Source organism: Sphaeramia orbicularis, chromosome 20 (genome assembly GCF_902148855.1).
Source record: "Sphaeramia orbicularis chromosome 20, fSphaOr1.1, whole genome shotgun sequence".
Classification (NCBI taxonomy): domain Eukaryota; kingdom Metazoa; phylum Chordata; class Actinopteri; order Kurtiformes; family Apogonidae; genus Sphaeramia; species Sphaeramia orbicularis.
This window is the reverse complement of record NC_043976.1, coordinates 6,069,603-6,088,586: the sequence shown is the minus strand read 5'-3', so window position 1 is coordinate 6,088,586 and position 18,984 is coordinate 6,069,603. Positions and strand designations below refer to the sequence as shown.

The following is an 18,984-nucleotide window of genomic DNA, read 5'->3' as shown; positions in this document are numbered from 1 at the left end:
CAGATACATGATAAATGAATAAAGGGGGACTTCCAGCTGCTGAGTATTCCTTCCGTTCCTGCACTTTCATTAGACAAAGCAATAATAGACATGAATAAACTGGGTTGTGACACCACTGTTTCCCTGTCCACACAAAGACATACAAACTAAAGGTAAAAACAAATTCACAAGTGTGGATGGGGCATTGATCAGGCACAGGTTTAGTCTCTCTCCACACAGAAGAAAAGTGTCTTCTCTTTTCTGCAGTTGCATGAAAAGGCATCTATATTTATATAGTCTTTGATTTGTGCCAATAAAATGGAGTTTGAGGCTTCTCCTAATTTCAGCTCCTTTGACTGTCTTTGAGCGTTTCATTTTATGCAATCTATCTTAAAAACACATTTTCAAAGTTAGGACCTCCTCAAGTGTAAGTTAACATTAATACTGCAATACATTTTGCAATGGAGTTAAAAATTTTTGATGCAACAAAAGTATATTTTTTATCAAAACTTAGAAAAAAAAGCCTGAGGTTTAAAAAGAAGTTTAACATTGAATTATTCTGAATTTCAAAGTAGTTTTAAGGTTTCAGGTTATATAATGTAAAGTGTACCGTGAATTCATTGGTTTTGAATTGACTCTTGTTAATGCAGTTCCCTCAAGGTTTTTACTACAACCTACCCTCCATCTGTACCAATGTGTTTAATTCTACCTTCAGTCCCTCTTTTATTGTCTTGCCCATCCGTCACAGATATCTTCATCTTCATAACCACATATTAAGGCCTAAACATGCACAAAGAATCTGCTGTGTAACACTCAGCTTCTCTCTCCCTCCTTTCATTTTCATTTCTCCAAATATATGAACCCTGAGGAGAGCACATTACACATGTACTTGGCTTCATAAGCAAGCTCCGGTCTCACAATGACCCTGTTGAACCGAAACCTAGTCCATATTGGCCATATTTTTCACTGTAGATTACAATTTTCAGGCGGACATGTCCATTTGACTACTTGTTTCCCCCAACATGGCGGTGAGCCCTTAATGTAATGTGACTCTTCCAATATGTAGCTTTTAAATAACCAACAGAGCTACGCTGACCACCTCTAAACATAGCATTAGGCTCTTTTACCTCTGGTGAATTATGGATGTTGTCATTTCCTGGTTATGTTCAAACCGCATACTGGCATACATGGTGCAGTATGGCCAAAATAGCCTGCTAAAAAGTTTTCGACAGACAGTGCTCTACTGTTCCCTTACTATTTCATTTTAATGGTCCAGTTCCTCTTATGAGTTATGGGATTTGTAACGCCCTCCTCTCTATACACAGAGGACAGGTGTAAAATGTAGTAGAGTCAGTTGAGGCCCCAAGCAAAAGAACATAAGTCTCTCTTTGAATTGTAGCAATACTTTCTTCCTAATGTCATACATACTATAAGAATTAGCTCTGTGTGTAAGTGCAGCAGCAGTAGTAGGAAGTACCTTGACATGGCACTCTCAGGACTTGTTGAATAACTGGGGAATGATAACAGTTCAGTCTCTGTTCCAGCAGAGACATGGCACTGATATTCAAGCGTACAAAACACTCAATTAGAGAAAAATGTTGGATCCAGGCAGAGAGTAAGAAATGAGTCAAGTGTGTTAAAGTGAAGTGAGTAAGAAAAAGTCCACAATACAGTACTATATAAAAAATATAGGAATATGGATGGGTGGAGGGAGGAAAAGATGGAGAGAGGAGTGGTACACAGGTCATACTCAGTAGCAGATGTGGCCCTGTGGAGCGGTGGTGGCTGGGTCAAGAGAGATGGAGGGAGACAAGGCTTGGACACAGGCCTCATGCAGGCCCTGCTCAGTTCAACTGGGCTCAGCCCCGGGCCATAAACTACAGCCTAATTGAAGGATACCATGGAGACCCCGCTGTTACCGAGCGGTGGACCGAGGTGGTGATTGAGGAGGGGGTTCCTTTCTCTCTTTTCCTCTCTCTTTCCAGCCCGGGAGCTCTGTCGGCTGCAACAATATTGGTCTTGGCGAGGGGCTGCAGTGCGCATTGCTTAACCGTGTCCATTTACGCCTAACATTTGCAAGATATAAATAATCTCTTCCCTCATGGTCACAATCGCTGCTTCTAGACGCATTCTTCAGTTAAAAAACAGGTATTTAAAGTACCATCAGTCTCCCTGTGTAAGCCAATTATTAATCCGTTACACAGGTTTACCTCCAGTTTTACCTATCTGTTTCGTACTTCAGCTCCCCTCCATCCATATCTGGCTGTCCTCCAGCTTCACCATCTGCTCTGTGAACATCCTGACGGCTCTCTGGGCTTTTTTTACAGCATGTCTGTTCCTGCATCTGACATGCAAACCTTTTCACTGTCTGATTGTTTGGTTTGGTTTGTAGCTTGCCAAACACGTGGACACACTTATCGCTCACCTTTGGGTCTCCCTTTGTCTCTCTGTCTGTACATTACAGCGAAAAAAAAAAAAAAAACAGCCCTTGTCCACTTGCTCCTTTTGCCTCCAATGAACGACTGAACCATTTCAAAACACCGCCCAGGATTGGTCTTAAGTGGCCCTGAACCTGGCCCTGTGTTGAATTTATCCATCCATTTCATTTTTCAACTTCAGTGCTCACAGACTCGATTCAGAGTTGCATTGGGTGCAGGAGAAAAGTTCCATTGTAGTCCCAAAGATTAAGTCTAGATAAACCAGCAGGGACCACCCATAGAGTTCCGTAGATCCAGTTGTTATTTTTTTTCCCTTGCATTAAAGCTTCTTGTGTATCACTACATTCTCTGCATTGCCATGATGAGTTAATTTGTTAAATCTTTATTTTATAACAGACATACAGAAAGAGTGTGTCTTAATGTGTACCAGCTCTGCTCCTTATCCTGACTTTGAATAATCAGCTTCTGCATTTGAAGGCCAAAAGATGCATGACAATCTTCTTCTGTGTCATCTGGAGAATTCCAGTGGTCTCATTCTGTTTTTTTTTTTTTTTTTAAAAAGAGAGCTATAGTAAGCAGGAAAGAAAGTGACATCGTCCAGTCTTTTCAAGGAGGAGTCCATCTGTAAACTGCCTGGATCCGAAGGTGACATCATCTCATACTCAAGCACATTTATAGGGTGCTGACTAGGGGTCGGTCCTTTGTCTCTTCCTCCGACTGAAGGAGATAGCTGACAGATTTTTTAGGCGTCTTGCATGTAGCGCTGACACACTGCTGGAGGAAGGAGTAAATCTACAAAACACTCTGAAGTCAGATGTAGACTCAAAAACATGTAACGAGCAAAAGATACCAGCAGTTTTATCTTGATCTAATTGGTGTTATGAATCAACTGCCATGACCTGCTCAGTTGGATGCATCAACTATAGTCTTGTAGTATGATCGAAATGGAGAAAACACATAGTTCTGGAACCATAGTCACAGGAACAAAAATATTGCTGATGGCTGGGTGCCTGCATTTCCACCACAGAGATTAGACATTTTATTCCACTGGTGTGTGAAAAAGCGATAGCAGTTTTTACATTTCATACATTTTGTTTGCAACTACACAAAAGGCCTGCACTATGTTGTCAGTCCTTTTTTCATAAGCACAAAGAAAAAGTGCTAGAAAAATTAGATTGTCTTAAGGTGGCTGAAGTAATATGATAAAAGTTCTGACTAAAGGCAAAGACTGTTGGGGAGGGGGGTAAAGTCCCTGGAATTACATGTGGACTGTTGACCCTATAGTGGGTACATGCTGAGGACCTTCTAAGATTCCTGCCATAGAAACTAGCTAAGGAGAGGTATTTCACCAAGCAAAAAAAGGTAGACAATTAAGTAGCATTGCTGGGGCAAGAAACACAAGTTTTGAGATGTTCAAGCGCATTATGCCAGACAGTGGTTTTACCACATTTACAAAAGGAAGAAATACAAATAAACAGTAGAACTACATCTGTTGTAGGCATCTCCTGAACCAAGGGTTTGGCCTTGTTTCCTTAACATTGTCCAACTTCCATGCAGTTTCCGTTACAAGCACAGATTGTTACAGACATTAAGGGCATACTTTTTTTTAAATGGTTAGCAATAGTCTGTCTAAACTGCTGGTGTGTTTACAACCCTTCTGATTGTTTCACTGCTCATGTTTCTTTTTGTGACATCGTCATATTTCCAAGTCTTCGCATTTACTTTAATGACTATGGTGTTATCATAATGGATAAAAATAACAGGCAGAACTATGAAAACAAGACCCACTATGTAATGAACTACAATTATTTTTTAACAAACAGTACATCCACTCATATTTCTCCCTTTGCCTTCCATCCTTTCACTTGATTCCAGTGCTACTCTCATCTCACCCCTTCTGTCATTCTCTGTGGCGTATCTTTGGTATGCGGGCAACATGTGATATACCTCTAAGCGTGCGTCCCTTTCCAGGGATGGAGTTGGTCATGAAGCACCCTGTAAGGCTGGTTAGCTGACTGGTAGACTGGTTGACTGCACACTAAGAATGTCTGAGAAAATCTGTGGCCATAATCTGGGCGGCCATGTCTCCCTGCAGTCAGTAAATGATAGGCTTGGCTGCCACCATCACTGCAGGCCTGGCTGTCCACATACATCCACATCGGGAGTATGACTTCAGTGCATTGTCATCGCTGTTTGGTCAGGCGGGTGAAATGTACCTCCAAAAAGTCCAAGGTTTGCTTCCATCATTGACGTTCTCCCAGATAGGCCACTCCCTGTTAATGTACATGTTGCAGTGTTATCACATGCTTTTTCATTAGACCTGGAATGTTAGTGTGCAATGCTACAAGGCCATTAAGAAATACAAATCACTCCTGTGGCCGATAGGCACCAGATGAAAGCTGTAATGAGGGCAGCACTTGGAAGGATTTTAAGTATCTTTATCATTGGCTTACTGTTTCCTCTTTCATGTCCTCCTCCGTCTTCCCCTCTATAAATTACCGTTTCCCCTCTCAAAATCCTCTTTAGGTACTGCATGGTTTAACTTATCACATCACATTATAACGGGCATAGGGCAACATCAGTAGGATTGTTGCAGCGTGAACGCTTAACATGTGAGACAAGAAGTCAGATAAAAGCTTACACTTTTGGCTCTGCACGTCAAAACAGTCACCGCTCTCACGTTTGACATTTCTTGCACAAAACCTCTACTGTTATCAGCCCTGACTGCTTTTTTGGCTAGTCATTAACTCCAGCTGTGATGCAACATCTCCTCAATCTGCAACATGCTCTAATGCAATGCAGTTAACGCGAGCCCCATACTGTGGTAGATGGTGTTGTGTATGTTTCATTGACCCTGTTTTTGCCAAAATGGGAACATATGAAGGGAAGGAAGCATCTCTAAGTACCTCCAAATGTTCACTGCACCTTAAACCAAATACATACTCACTCTGCTACCGTATTATAGCTCTTCAGATGGAAGCTTAAACATCTGGCCACATTTGGAAAGCTACCTTGAATGACAATTAACTGCTTTACTATATAAGATATTCAAATGGTCACTGTTAGATGTTGATTTTAGGAGGCTTTTGACTCTAAATATGTTTCTCTCTGTGAAGTCACAGGGGATGCACCTCAGACATGTACCACAGACTGTGTTTCTCTAGGTAACAATGTATATAAATATGCCGTCTTTGAAAATAGAAACAGTAGAACCTTAGAACATTATCTAAAGGTGCTCAAAGATTCTTGAATGGAAAAAGTAGCCTTAACATTAGAATTTAGATTGACAACTTTTTTTTGAGCTTTCACAGCATGTTGCAGTCTTCTGTAGCAGATTTAGTTTCAGTAATTGTAATGAAGATGGATCAGTTATTGTATGGATGAATCTTTTGTCTTTAAAATACACAGACATTTAATGTTTGAGTAGCTAAATAAACTCTACTGATGTGCAATTGAAAGCTCTAAAAAAAGCTAGTAAATGAACATGAGTTATGATATTTACAGTTATTTCACTCATAGATGTACTGCATTAGTGATGTGTGTAGAGTAATTTATTTAAATATGTGGTGGTGGAGCTGAGCATTTTTCATAAATGTTCCAAAATGCAAGCATTTTTTCTGAAAAATTATTCAGCTCACGTCAATATTTAAATAAGGAGTTTGTATAAAGCTATAAAAATGTTTAACTCTTGTTTTGTCATTTGTTCTTTTGTTTTTCTTTTTAAAGATGATGTGGAGATAGAGTTCGGTAGGTGTTCTCTCCTTATTTCTCCCCCCTCCCTTTAACTTCAATAATTTAGCATTCTCTCTAACTTTGACTTATATTCATTCTTTGCTTCTGTGGCACACAGCTGAGGAGATTGAAGGTACTACTCATCTGACAACTCGCTGAATAGTACTCTCCCAGATCATAAGCTGACAGTAAACCCATTTTCATGAGTTCCCCTTCAAGATAATATTGTGTAATCGAAGGTCTACCTCTCACCCCTGGCTTCCATACTTTCCTGTTTTCATTTGGCTTGTCCTCTTATGTCAAAGCTAATCATTCATAAAAGGGGAACATCAGGCATCGCTTTCAGTTTCTCCAACAAAAACTTGGAGAAAACATATAAAACAGGTTGCTGGCGCTTGAAGCTTCATCTTTCACAGCTAACCTGTCATTTTTGTAAGAGCAGACAATGTTTGGACAGTCACCCATTCATGTATACGCCTCCAGTAAGACCGCACCACACTCACTCACAATACTAAAATTATTCTTTTGAAAGTACAACCAAAGCAATGGTCAAGGATGTAGTGGAGTGCAAAACAAAATTCAGTTTATCCTTATCAGCCAGGTTTTTGTACACCAAATACTTCTGATTTTTGAAGACTTTTCTTTCCACTACATCATGACTTTGACTCTGGATAAAGTGGCAACGTTTATGAAGATTAAAGACACAAAGAAACAAATCAATCTGTTTTGTGTCTTGATTTAATCTTGTACATACATTTTACTTTTTTCCTCTCTTTCTACTGTGTAGATGAAGGGTAGGTACCATGTTTGAATATTTTCTTTAACTTTCTCTGTGCCTCTCTTCTGGATTCTGCTTCCTTTCGTTCTTTGCCTTATTACCAGAGGATGCCGACTATAGTAGTGGATTCCACCTAGGTGAGCGATACCTTCTTCTTCTTTTACTTCTGTCCTCTCCCCTCCTGATGTGACTGTTGTCAATGCATTAACAGTGAAATTAATAGCCAAGATTGTGTCTCCTTTCTGTAATCTTCCCTCATCCTTTTTACCCTTTCACCTCATTCAGTCCTTTATAGTCTGTTTCATGTTACAATGACTTACCTGTTTACCTTAATCCTCTTGACATGCCATGCTAAAGCCCAAAGTGTTTTTGGTACATCTGATTCAATTTGGACCCCCATGTAAAACACAGACTATTCTGGAGTGGTGCACTAGCCTACGATGTGCTATTTCTGCCCCCTCGCTGACAGCATGAGTGCACTGGCAGATCATGTCATGGATTTGCAGAATGTAGTACTTATCCTGTTCTGCCTCTGCTGTGGGTCTGAGCACATCTTTGAGAATGGTTCTGGGTAGATTTGGGTTAAATGGACGGCTTGTTTTCCATGCTTTGTTCTGGAGGTCCGGCCAAGCGACAGCCTCATTGATGTGGTCCTGGTCAGACTTAATGACAATTACCGTTACCAGCTTTTGGTTTCTGTAGCCCTTTCCAAAGAGCTGCTTCCAATTCCCTGTCTTGTACAAAAAATGTTCCCCATCATGTTTTTATTACCACTGTCAGTTTCCTGACAAATCATAAGGTGTCGTCCCTTTGGAGGACCACAAGCCGTCCTAGCTGGCTCATGTACAAATGCTCTGTCAGTCCATCTCTGGTTCTGTCTCTTTCTTTCTCTGTCTGTCTCTTTTGTCTATATTCGGATGTTGAGGTCAAGAGGTGAACTCTCCTTTCACATTATACCGTTTGGGTCTCAAGATTTTGCGGGATATTCAGTGCACATGCAAGTTTATAAATACTGAGTTTGAGCCATGTCTGCCAAGCTCAATCAGGATCACTTCCACTGGCTAAATTATGCCAAACACCAGTCCATTTTTCCACTATTTTCTGTCCCCTTCGGGCTTGACCTTACCATAACCCTGACTCTGCCATGAGGACAATGACCTCAACCTCTTGTCTTCCTTTTTGGTACCCAAACATCATCCAGTGCTCAAACGGCTTAGCAGCATTTCTTGACTCCAGCAGCCCAGAACGGGATTTACATGAAATGAGAGAACCTCTGGAGGAGGAGGAGAAAAAAAAGTGAGCTATAATAACATCTTCTCCATGAGAGTACTTGCTGCATGGCTTTTCAAGCCTGTTGGATGTGGTTGTATGATTTAGAGTTGGCCCATCCCTAAAAGTTTGAAAATCTTAGAACTTGCAGATGCTTTTGCAATGCTACTGAGGTTGCATAGGGAAATAAAGGAGGCGGTGGGAGGGGGTCGGCCGTTGTTGTCCTTAGTGTTTGGTTTGTTTTCCCTTCATGCCTCTCTTAGTGATGCAATGTCTGCAGGGTCTGTTGCCAGAAGAAATCCTTGAGACTACTTGGGGCAAGCAGATTCTTGAACTCAGAGATGATGGTTGAGTTTTAAAGCAGGCACACCAAAGAATGAAATCTAACTAAGGAGAATCAATACAATGTCAGAAGATGCTTTTTCATTAGGTACTTACAGTCCTTACAACTTTTTCTGATGAAAATAGTGACATTTAAGGAGTGTTGGTCATTTTTACTTGGACAATAACTAGCCATGTTTCCATTAACATACACTGAACAAAAATATAAATGCACGACTTTTGTTTTTGCTCCCATGTTCATGAGCTGAACGCAAAGATCTAAAACTTTTTCTATGTACACAAAAGGCCTATTTCTCTCAAATATTGTTCATAAATTTGTCTAAATCTGTGTTAGTGAGCACTTCTCCTTTGTCCTTTGCTGAGATAATCCATCCACCTCACAGGTGTGGCATATCAAGATGCTGATTAGACAGCATGATTATTGCACAGGTGTGACTTAGGCTGGCCACAGTAAAAGGCCACTCTAAATGTGCACTTTTACTGTATGGGTGGTCCAGGGGGGTCAGAAACCAGTCAGTATTTTGTGTGACCACCATTTTCCTCGCACAGTCTTCTTCATGAATTCTCTGAAACAGCTTTGGAGATGGCTTATGGTAGAGAAATGAACATTCAATTCACAGGCAAAAGCTCTGGTGGAGATTCCTGCAGTCAGCATGCCAATTGCATATTCCCTCAAAACTTGTGGAATCTGTGGTATTGTGCTGTGTGATAAAACTGCACATTTTAGAGTAGCTTTTTATTGTGGCCAGCCTAAGGCACACCTGTGCAAAAATCCTGCTGTCTAATCAGCATCTTGATATGCCACACCTGTGAGGTGGATGGATTATCTCAGCAAAGAAGAAGTGTTCACTAACACAAATTTAGACAGATTTGTGAACAATATTTGAGAGAAATAACCTTGTGTGTACACAGAAAAAGTTTAGATCTTTCAGTTCAGCTCATGAAAATGGGAGCAAAAACAAAAGTCGTGCATTTATATTTTTGTTCAGTGTAGTTTCTCCACATTTGAAATTATGCATCAGAAAAAGTTGACAGAAAGCAATTCAGAAGAGCTCCTTTTTTAAACTTACTAACTTAAAGCTATACCTATTGATGTGGCATGTCGCACAGCACTTAGTAAAAATTTGAACATAAAAAACCCACCTCCCTCCAAAGCCCTGCCCTTTTCCCACTGCCTGACCACTGACGCTCACCTCCTCCCAGAGGTAGAGGTGAAGGTTCATGGTCAGCTCCGGCGTGGCTGCAATCGTCAGCAATCAGACACACCATCATCCACCTGCTGTGCATTGCACAGCAACAGCTCCTGTTTCATTAGGAGCTGTATTTAAGGGTCATTGACTTCACCTTCATCACATTGGCGCCTGCAGCCTGTGCATGCTGAGTGCATACTGAGTCTTACAAACTATTCACCAACAACCCCCACCCCCACCCCATGCATACCTCACAGTTTCACTCTGCAGGTGTGCCTGCCTCATCACCCCTCAATAACCCAGACATTAGCACCATCTTTCAATCTTTCTTTCACTGGACTGTGACTGCTGCAGTCGGGTTTTTCTGTTTGTTCCCCTTGGTTGTTTCTTCTGTTAATAAATCAGTTTTTTCCTATCAGCACCGTGCATTTGAGTCCTATCCATTCACACCCTTGACAGGAGGAGCAGCATGACTGAAACTGGTCAACTGACTCAGATTCAGAGGCATCAGTAACTGACGCAGGACGCGGCAATGAATGACAGACAGGAAGCTCAGCCAATCATTTATTCAGACTGAATAAAATGAATGGTCAGACTTTTTATCAGAAATTTATGAGAATTAAAATTTTTTGAGTTTCAAAACTTGGTGGATTTCTTTTACATTTTAGTTTGACAGCTGCTTATTAGGACCATTTTAAGATTACAAAAGAAAAGTGTAAAATTGTCAGATCATGTAGTATAGCTTTAACTGGTTTTTGCCTTTTTTACAAAAACATGTCTTCATGCTTTCTTAGAAGTTAAGGGTTAGGGCTTGGACATAGTCTCCGCATCTTGTAGTCTGTTCATTATAGCCTTGCATAATGTAGCCTATACCTCCACCTTCTGACAACACTGCACAGCTTATTTTATTAATTCCAAACTGAGTAATGGAAACAAGCAATTTTTTGTCAAATTCTCTAGACAATTACATGAAAACACATTTATAGCAATGATTAATCAGGTAAGTTAAAATGGTTGTTTTTCCAGTGTATTTTGTACACATCAATGCACCTTGGAATACCCACAATGTGATTTGTATGTGTAAGTACAAATGTTCAAAGGGAAAGAGGGACAGATGAATGAAGGGCAGGCAAGAACCTCCAAATCAGTTAAAAGCTGAAGCAAACAGGGCTTGGATATCCATCAGTTCCTCACAACCCAGTGACAGTGATGGAAAAAATTGTGAAGTGTTATGAACTGACATAAAATTTCTCCATTTCCAAAATTAGATGAGTTCATCCAACTGCAGGTTCATTAGCTTCAGATGAGCAAGAGCCAATACACACAGACTTTGCCTTGAAACCAGATCTGATGCCGAGGAATATGCCTTTTATAAGATTACCTAGATCTTAATAGATATCTAACATTTGGATAAGTGTAGGTTGACAAGTATGCCTTATCAGCTTTATAACCAGCCATTCCAGTGTTTTCAAGAGACGGAAAAGCAATGTGGAATTTCCCTGACTTAAGCTTTGTTGTAGAGCATCTTCTTCATCTGAACATCTGACTGATGAGACAAACAGGAAAGCAGGCATTTAGCCCCAGAAATCCTGGCACTTGGAGGGCCTTTTTGGCATGTTGATAGTGGCTTCAAGGACTCCAATAGAAGCTGTGTGTGTGTGTGTGTGTGTGTGTGTGTGTGTGTGTGTGTGTGTGTGTGTGTGGTGTGTGTGTGGTGTGTGTGTGTGTGTGTGTGTGTGTGTGTGTGTGTGTGTGTGTGTGTGCGTGCGTGCGCGCGCGCGTGCGCGCGTGTATGTGTGTGTGTGTGTGTTTTTGCTAACACATAAGGCATCAGGCATCATTTTAGAGACGAGACATTCCTGAGCCCAAAGAGCTGTGGGATAAGACGGAGGGGAAAAACAAATAGTGCTCGACACAAACGGACCTCTTGCAGCCAGAGGTCTAGAGCACTGTTCCATCGTATAAGCCTGTAACACTTGGGCTGGGTACCACTTTCCAAACACTTAGTGTAGGATCTGTGGAAACTACTCCCAGTATGTGTTCTCCAGAGATAACACTCTAATGAGTTCACCACAATGGATTTTTACATGTTCAACTGTCATACTCATGTGTTTTGTTTTTTGCATTCAGTGTATTTATCTCTCAAAGGTTGAAGGACACTGAGAGGAAAATCATCTTGTTGAAATCCCTACAGACGGAAGATTAGATCAAGCACTGTTTGTGATCCTGTCAACACTTCTTCTGTCAGGAAACATTTATGGGATTGATGCAATCAAATCTCAATCCCTTTCACACATGAATGTTAGCAGTTGTATGGGAGCATTTGGCTGCTTCCTGTATTATCAGGGTTTCAGTGGCTCCTCAAGAAGTCTCAAAAGTCATTCCACACCAAGCCAAAATTTTCATGCGGAAAAAATTCATACATTGTATAAAAACTGATGATATAATAGGGTCTTACGAATTTTTGCTGTCCACTTGAAAAACATTGAAAAACTCAAGAGGAGAAATGTTCACACAGACAGAGAATTCTCTCCTTTTGTAAATTCAGTTTTCTAATAAAATCTTTCATTACAAATCTAACCTACAGCAGTGTATCTATCATCTACAAAACACTGTCATTACAACACAACAAAAGGCTCTGTGCCTGGACGGGAGTCAAGCCTCTCCAAGGCTTGATGTTACTTGACCACCACAGGACAGTGGACCACAATGGCTTTCAAAGACACCTTTGCCCTATAATGATTTCAAAATATACCTGAAATGACAGCTGGGACTCACCATGTTCTGTGCTCTTCTTCTTAACTGTTCTTTGACTCTTTCCTTTTCCAAAGTAAGCTTTTTTCAACAATATTTAACATGGAAATGTGGATCATCACACCGGACATGATGGGTGTAGTTGTCATGTGCAGAAATTCCCATGCAGATTTTACAATTTTTTTTGCATTATATTTTACATCTCCTGGTGTGAAATGGTATTTAAAATCCTAAAGCTCAATTTTAGTACTTGAAATGTCTTAACTTGAATGAAATATGATTTTGACTGGTCTGAAAGGTTCAGTAATGGAAGGTGCAAGATACTGAAGAACTTGAGAGCAAGCATAAAGATTTTTGAGAAAAAAATACACCATTGAGTAGGTATCATGGATGTAGGCAACCAAGATAGTAATTAGGTTACAACTAGGCTAGACTTAGCTCATGTCAATACACAATTGGCTCACAAATTGGATTTAAAAAGTCTTACATTTAACTTGTTAAAATCAGCAGAGACTCTGATTGCGGCAAGCAAATCAAACTGGGGATAAATCAAGTGTAGAAGTCTTTACCCCAACCTGTGCTTTTGTATTTTTGTCATCATGAGGAGCAACGCTCCTGTTGTTTTTATTATTCACTGTTTGGGGTAATAATGGCTGACAGTGTGGAAAGTGTTGTCCTCTCTTGCTGCCTACTACGCGTCTTCCTCATTGCTTCCAACCTAGCCAGTAATAGGCACATATAATGAGGCTGAGAGAGCCGGTAATGCTTCCCACATTTGGTGCCCACAAACGGGAACTAAGTGTTACAGCGTTAAACCGCAGCAGGCGGCTTCAAGCCGAAAGCATAGGCTCACTTAATCCCCAGCTGCCATGCCTACTTAATTCCATAGATGTCGTCTCCATTAGTCCTGTGGAGAGCGGGCCCCCACCAGGAGAGCCAGGATGGTACTGGAGCTGTCAACACGGTCTCCTGTAGTTAGACCTACAGGGCCCAGACGGTGGCCTTTGTTGCACCTCATTGCAACAGGTGCTTTCACTATGAGCCTTTTCCTTTTAGCTCTGCAGCACTTTTCTTTCTCCCTCTCTGTAGAAAATGAAGTTTGATTGGAAGGAAAATGGCAGTCATTTTTATTCTTCTCAGCGTTGTCGTCTAACTGATCGCCTACGCATGACGTCTGGAAGACCTGATGCTCGAATTGTTCTCAGGCTTCTCTACTTTCAGACACCTATTGGCACGACACAAGTCTTTTTGAGTCATCTGTTATTTTTTTTAGGAACATTTGTCTTACTGTACTGCTTTTTTCCTTTACAGTCGTAGTTTTTTCTTTTTTTTTTTTTTTTAAGATGCGTGGTCGTAGCTATTCACAGGATGTTAGTGACCGAGTGGGCAGTTTGAATTCACAGTTTGCAGAGGCCATCCGGTGCTTTCTCTACAACACATGCTGAATTTCCTACGTGGCTGTGAGATATTATCACACTGGAAAGTGGGCTTGCAGGACTGCTGGTGATTTCCAAGCACATTGCGTGTGCATGCATGTGTGTAGTCACAGCTTGTGTTTACACTGTGTTAAATATGCTCATCCTTTTTCCTCCGCTTTTTTTGTGTTTACCAAAAACTCTTTCAATTGAAATGCTAGTGTGTGCATGAGAGAGTGATGAGTGTAGGGAGGTGTGCATGCACGCAAGTTTTCAGTTGCATTTCTGGCAATTACCCAGTCACGGCCTGGTGCACACCATTAGGAGGTGCATGTGTATGTGTGTGGGACACAAGCAAGGAAAACTAACTTGATTCCCGAAAGACACGACGTTCTGGTGTGGAAAAATTCACCAGTACACTTCCACTACTCTGCTCTCATTCTGGAGAAATTCAGAACCGATCTATTGTCAACAAACCTGATGCAACCTGTCCCATCACAAAAAAAGAGGTACTGGTTCTCAAAGCCACACATAGCATCATTCTTTCCCCGTCAGTGTGCTTGGATCATCCTGCAACAAACATATTAGTGTTCCAACATAGCTAAGGCTTTTAATGACAAACAGACAGATTTTTTAATTCAGACAGACTTGAATCATTCCTTAATTCGGGATTGAATTAATTTTGATCCCTTTGTACATATAACCCAGCCTTCGCCACTACTGAGGATGCAACTTCGTTGGTTTTTGGTGAGGGATGGTGTGACTTGCTGCTGCATTAGGCTTTTATTTATTTTTCCTTGGCAACACTTGAGGGAGAGAGCAAGGAGAATTCTCTCCATTAATTGGTTGAAGCTGTTTTTTAAGTGATTTTGAGGGGGCACTGCATTAGAGAGTAGCAGTACTGCGGTTGAGCATTGTTAATGAAACCCTTGTGCACCTGCCTGCCCTGTGGAAAGAATCAGAGATTACTATAGGACATGGCAGTTTGTCAGACTCCGAGACAGATAGAATAAATGACTTCTTTAGTATTAGTTAAAGCCTAATTAGCTACTAGTGTGTTTATATTGTGATAAATGACTGACCACGTGTTATTATGGGTTTGAACTTCAATAGGATATCATTAACATTATACTCTTAATGTTTATTGTACTGATGTCAGCCCTGAAGGATATTGGTTACAGTTTGATGTCTTACAGCAGAAATGCAGATGAGTGGTGTATGTTTTCCACTGTGGTGGCAGGGAGGTTACAACATGTGTGGGGATAGGCCACAGCACTGTGTAGGGGTGGGGTGGGGGTGAGGGTGCTGAATGAGGAGATTAACCACAGGAGAAATGGCACAGACGATGTAAGCCACAGTATGCCCACAGTGGAACAAAGTCTGTCCTGAATGTTCAGTGTAACATTATATTCTGGTGTGTGTGTATGTATACACAAGGCTTATGCATAAACATTCATATTCTCCTCTGGTTATGGACATTGTGTTTCATTTGTAGCTCAGGGCAGGTCTGTAGCTCTATCACTTATTCAGAAACTTTTTGGAAAGAACAAGCTGAGAAGAATGCACACTCATACTAACTCTATGAACAGAGTCCCTGTTCTTCATCATTTTTGTCCTCCTTAATGGATTTTATTACCATATTGATGAATAAGAACCAAGAAGTTCAATTAGATACATCCACTGTCATTGCATCATAATCTGTTCATGCAGCTCTATCACTGTCTAGCATTTATTGCATTAAAAAGTGATCTGTGAGGTCACAATACCGGTGACTTTGACCTTTGGCCAAAAAGATCAGTTCATGCTGACTCAATGAAAGTATTGGTACAAAAAAAAAATCCTGAAATACCATACTTATGGGAAAGGGCATACAAAAAGCCAATGTATTTGACCTTGACCTTTGACCTCTGTTTCATCGTTCGCACACCAATTCCTTTCGGTCACAAACTGGCACCCTTTGTTATGCTGTGCATCTGAAAACTGAAATAATGAACAAAAGGCAGAAAACAAGCCATGACTACAAATAATAATATAAATTTTATTTGTAATGCACTTTACATTTTATCTAAAAAATCTCAAGTGCTAAAGGCAGGGTACTAACAGAAATAGGACATTGCACATGTTAAATTCTGGAGATTTTCCTCTTCAAACAAGTGTAACACTACACTATATACTGGCTTCTTTGATTCCCACTGGAAAAAACTGTCATGTTTTTTTCCAAATGTCATTGTGGTTTGATTTGTTTATTTGGACACTCAAAAGATAAGAAGTTGTTATTTTGTAAATCATTTCTACATTAATAATAATGAAGATAATTTTAGATATTACTGGTGTGATTGACAACATCTGATTATTTGGACATTCAGAGCTTGTGTTTATTGAATGAAGTGTTTTTTCCTCTTACAGACAGCTCTGTTTGGTTAGGAATCTACAGTCAAAATATCTTAACAGAAGAACATAGCCATATTAGCTAATGTTATCTTTAACTCAATTTTGTATTTCATAGTCTGTGGACAAGCCTGCTGACTTGTGGATTTGAACACCACTAATACGACCTAGCTCGTATCAAACTCATCTGTAATGTTTTAATACTTGTTAAGTAGTTGAAATTACTGTTTTAACTCAACATTTCTGATCAGCAGTTTGTAATGTACATTTAGCTTGGTGAGTTAAACCCCTCAGTCTTCCTCAACTTTTCCCTCTTGTCTAGTAGGCCCAAGCTGAGTAATGCCGGCACAGGGCCTATTGAGTCTGCAGTGGGCGCATGGGGACGACATCGCCATTAACGCAGTCGCCTTTCGTCACTGTTGCCACTCTCACTCATATTTACATTCAGGGTAATGAAGACCTTTTCAGACATGTACATGCACGAGACACTGGACCCCACAGAGACGTAGGGGACCTCAAGACTTTTCAAATAAAGCCAAATGCGTGGTTGCCACGAAAACGGATATATTGTTTCTTGCTCAGATTTTTTATTTATTTTTTGCTTTATTTTTCTTTCTCCTACCCTTGAGCTAAAATTTGACCCCTGAACATTACGAAATCCCACCAAATTTTGCCCAAAATTCAGAAGTGCGTGAAATTGAATTTACATATAGGTTTCGTAGATGTCGGTAAAGAATGTTGCCACAGCGCCCCCTTGAAAAGTGAAATACATATGCCAATGGGACCACGTCCATCGTAAAGTTGTCGTACAGCCACAAAAACTGGCACACAATCTAACAGTCCTACATCAGAAGACATAAAATTTGGTGCTAGAGCGCACCTGCTGAATGATGGACATACTTGTATTCGACGTGCCCATGGCAAGGGCCTTTCAATGCCGCTTGCGGCTTTAATTCTTGTTACTTCTGATTCCAAAAAGCAAAGACTGAAATTGTGTGTGGTTTACTAGAACAAATAACATTATTTCTGAATGTATGAGGTGAATTGGAGATGGGTCATTTGGGAGACCTCTGTTGAGTTCACTTGGACTGACCCATGAATATAAAACTTCTGTCCTCAAATTAGTGATGATTGTCTCCTTGAAACATGTTATATATAATGGCAGTCATGCTACATTTACTTAGATCCACACACACAATCCCACCATTACAACATCAATGTAAATGCATAGCTACTCATAGCTGGCCGTGATATGAACAACTATTGGGGATCTAGCTGTAAATTCACGTTGTGTTGTATGACTGGTCGCCCACTAACTGAAGGGTTGGCGGTTCGAATCCCGCCCTGTCCCAGTCATGTGCATGTCCTTGGGCACTTCACCCTCCTTGCCTCCAGTGCTGCTACTCACACTGGTGCATGAATGTTCGGTGGTGGTCGGAGGGGCTGTAGGCGCAAATTGGCAGCGCATGTTTCCGTCAGTCTGCCCCAGGGCAGCTGTGGCTACATAAATAATTTATCACCACCAGAGGGTGAATGTGTGAGTGAATGAATAATGGATCCACTGCACACGCTTTGAGTATGTGTTTCATAGAAAGCGCTATATAAATCTAATCCATTATTATTATTATTATTATTATTATTATTTTTTGTTATTGTTATTGTTATTATTATTATGTTTCTCGCTAAGAACAAGAAGGTCCCAAAATGTTGCACAAAAACCCAAAAAACAAAACTGGGTCTTGAGTAAACGGCATAAAACTAATAAAAAAAAAAAAAAGAAAATTCAGTAATGTTGTTGGAGCTTTTTGCAAACATTAAACCAGTCTCCAACTTATATGGGAATGCACAGAAGAAGAAAATTAAAATCCATTACATGTCACCAGGGGAAAATGTGATAAAGTGTTTGAGTGTGATATCCAGGGAAACTAGGCTGGCTGAGTGTTACACTGTAGTTCTTTCACCCACAGCAAAGATAGGTGTCATAAAACAGAGCTGCATGATACGATATGAGGTATTGGACATCGACCTACGAAGAGGTGTTTGCCAAGACACAGAAAAGACCATAAATCCAAGTGCACAGCTGTGGGCTTATGTGTACATACAGTACAGTTGCACTTTGAATTTACACACATGTTCTTTTTTTGTAGATTAATAGTGTTTTCTTTGTCTTCCGTCCTGTCCTCTCTCGTTTCATCTCAACGTCCATCCAGCTGGTTTCAGGAGAAGCTTCCGTCTCAGCAGGAAGGACAAGAAGACCAACAAGTCCATGTATGAGTGTAAGAAGAGTGAACTGTATGACATGGCAGACGTGCCCACATATGAGGAGGTCACTGCGTACCGCCGGCAGAGTGGGGCCAAGCACAGACTGGTTGTACTGGTCGGTGAGTACAACTTTGGCAAACATATGAAAGTAGAGGACGTTTATTTTAAACAGAAATATGTCCAACAGGGGTAGATAATTTTTCCCCCACCATGGATCTTTTATGTATTTCAGAAATATTATGACATGTGAGCTAATACAATCACTGAATCTGTAAATGAAATTATTCCCATAAGAGAGCTTTTAATAAGCTCTCTTTCACTCTTAGCTTCGATCGTAATTTTTAATTGGTTTGGGTCAAAATGTGTTGCAGGCCTTGAGTTAGCTTCAGTATTTCCATAAATCATCCCAAAACCGAGAATATGTTACCTGTTTTGAA

The 18,984-nt window shown here is 40.5% G+C and overlaps 1 long non-coding RNA gene across 1 annotated transcript; it reads left to right on the top strand.

Annotated features, from left to right (window-relative positions):
• Positions 1–5,272: 5,272 nt before the first annotated feature.
• LOC115411000 (uncharacterized) lies at positions 5,273–18,691 on the top strand. Its single transcript, XR_003934163.1, has 5 exons — positions 5,273–5,581; positions 6,144–6,164; positions 6,268–6,282; positions 7,032–7,064; positions 18,496–18,691. It is a non-coding gene; the product is annotated as an uncharacterized LOC115411000 (long non-coding RNA).
• The last annotated feature ends 293 nt before the right edge of the window (positions 18,692–18,984 follow it).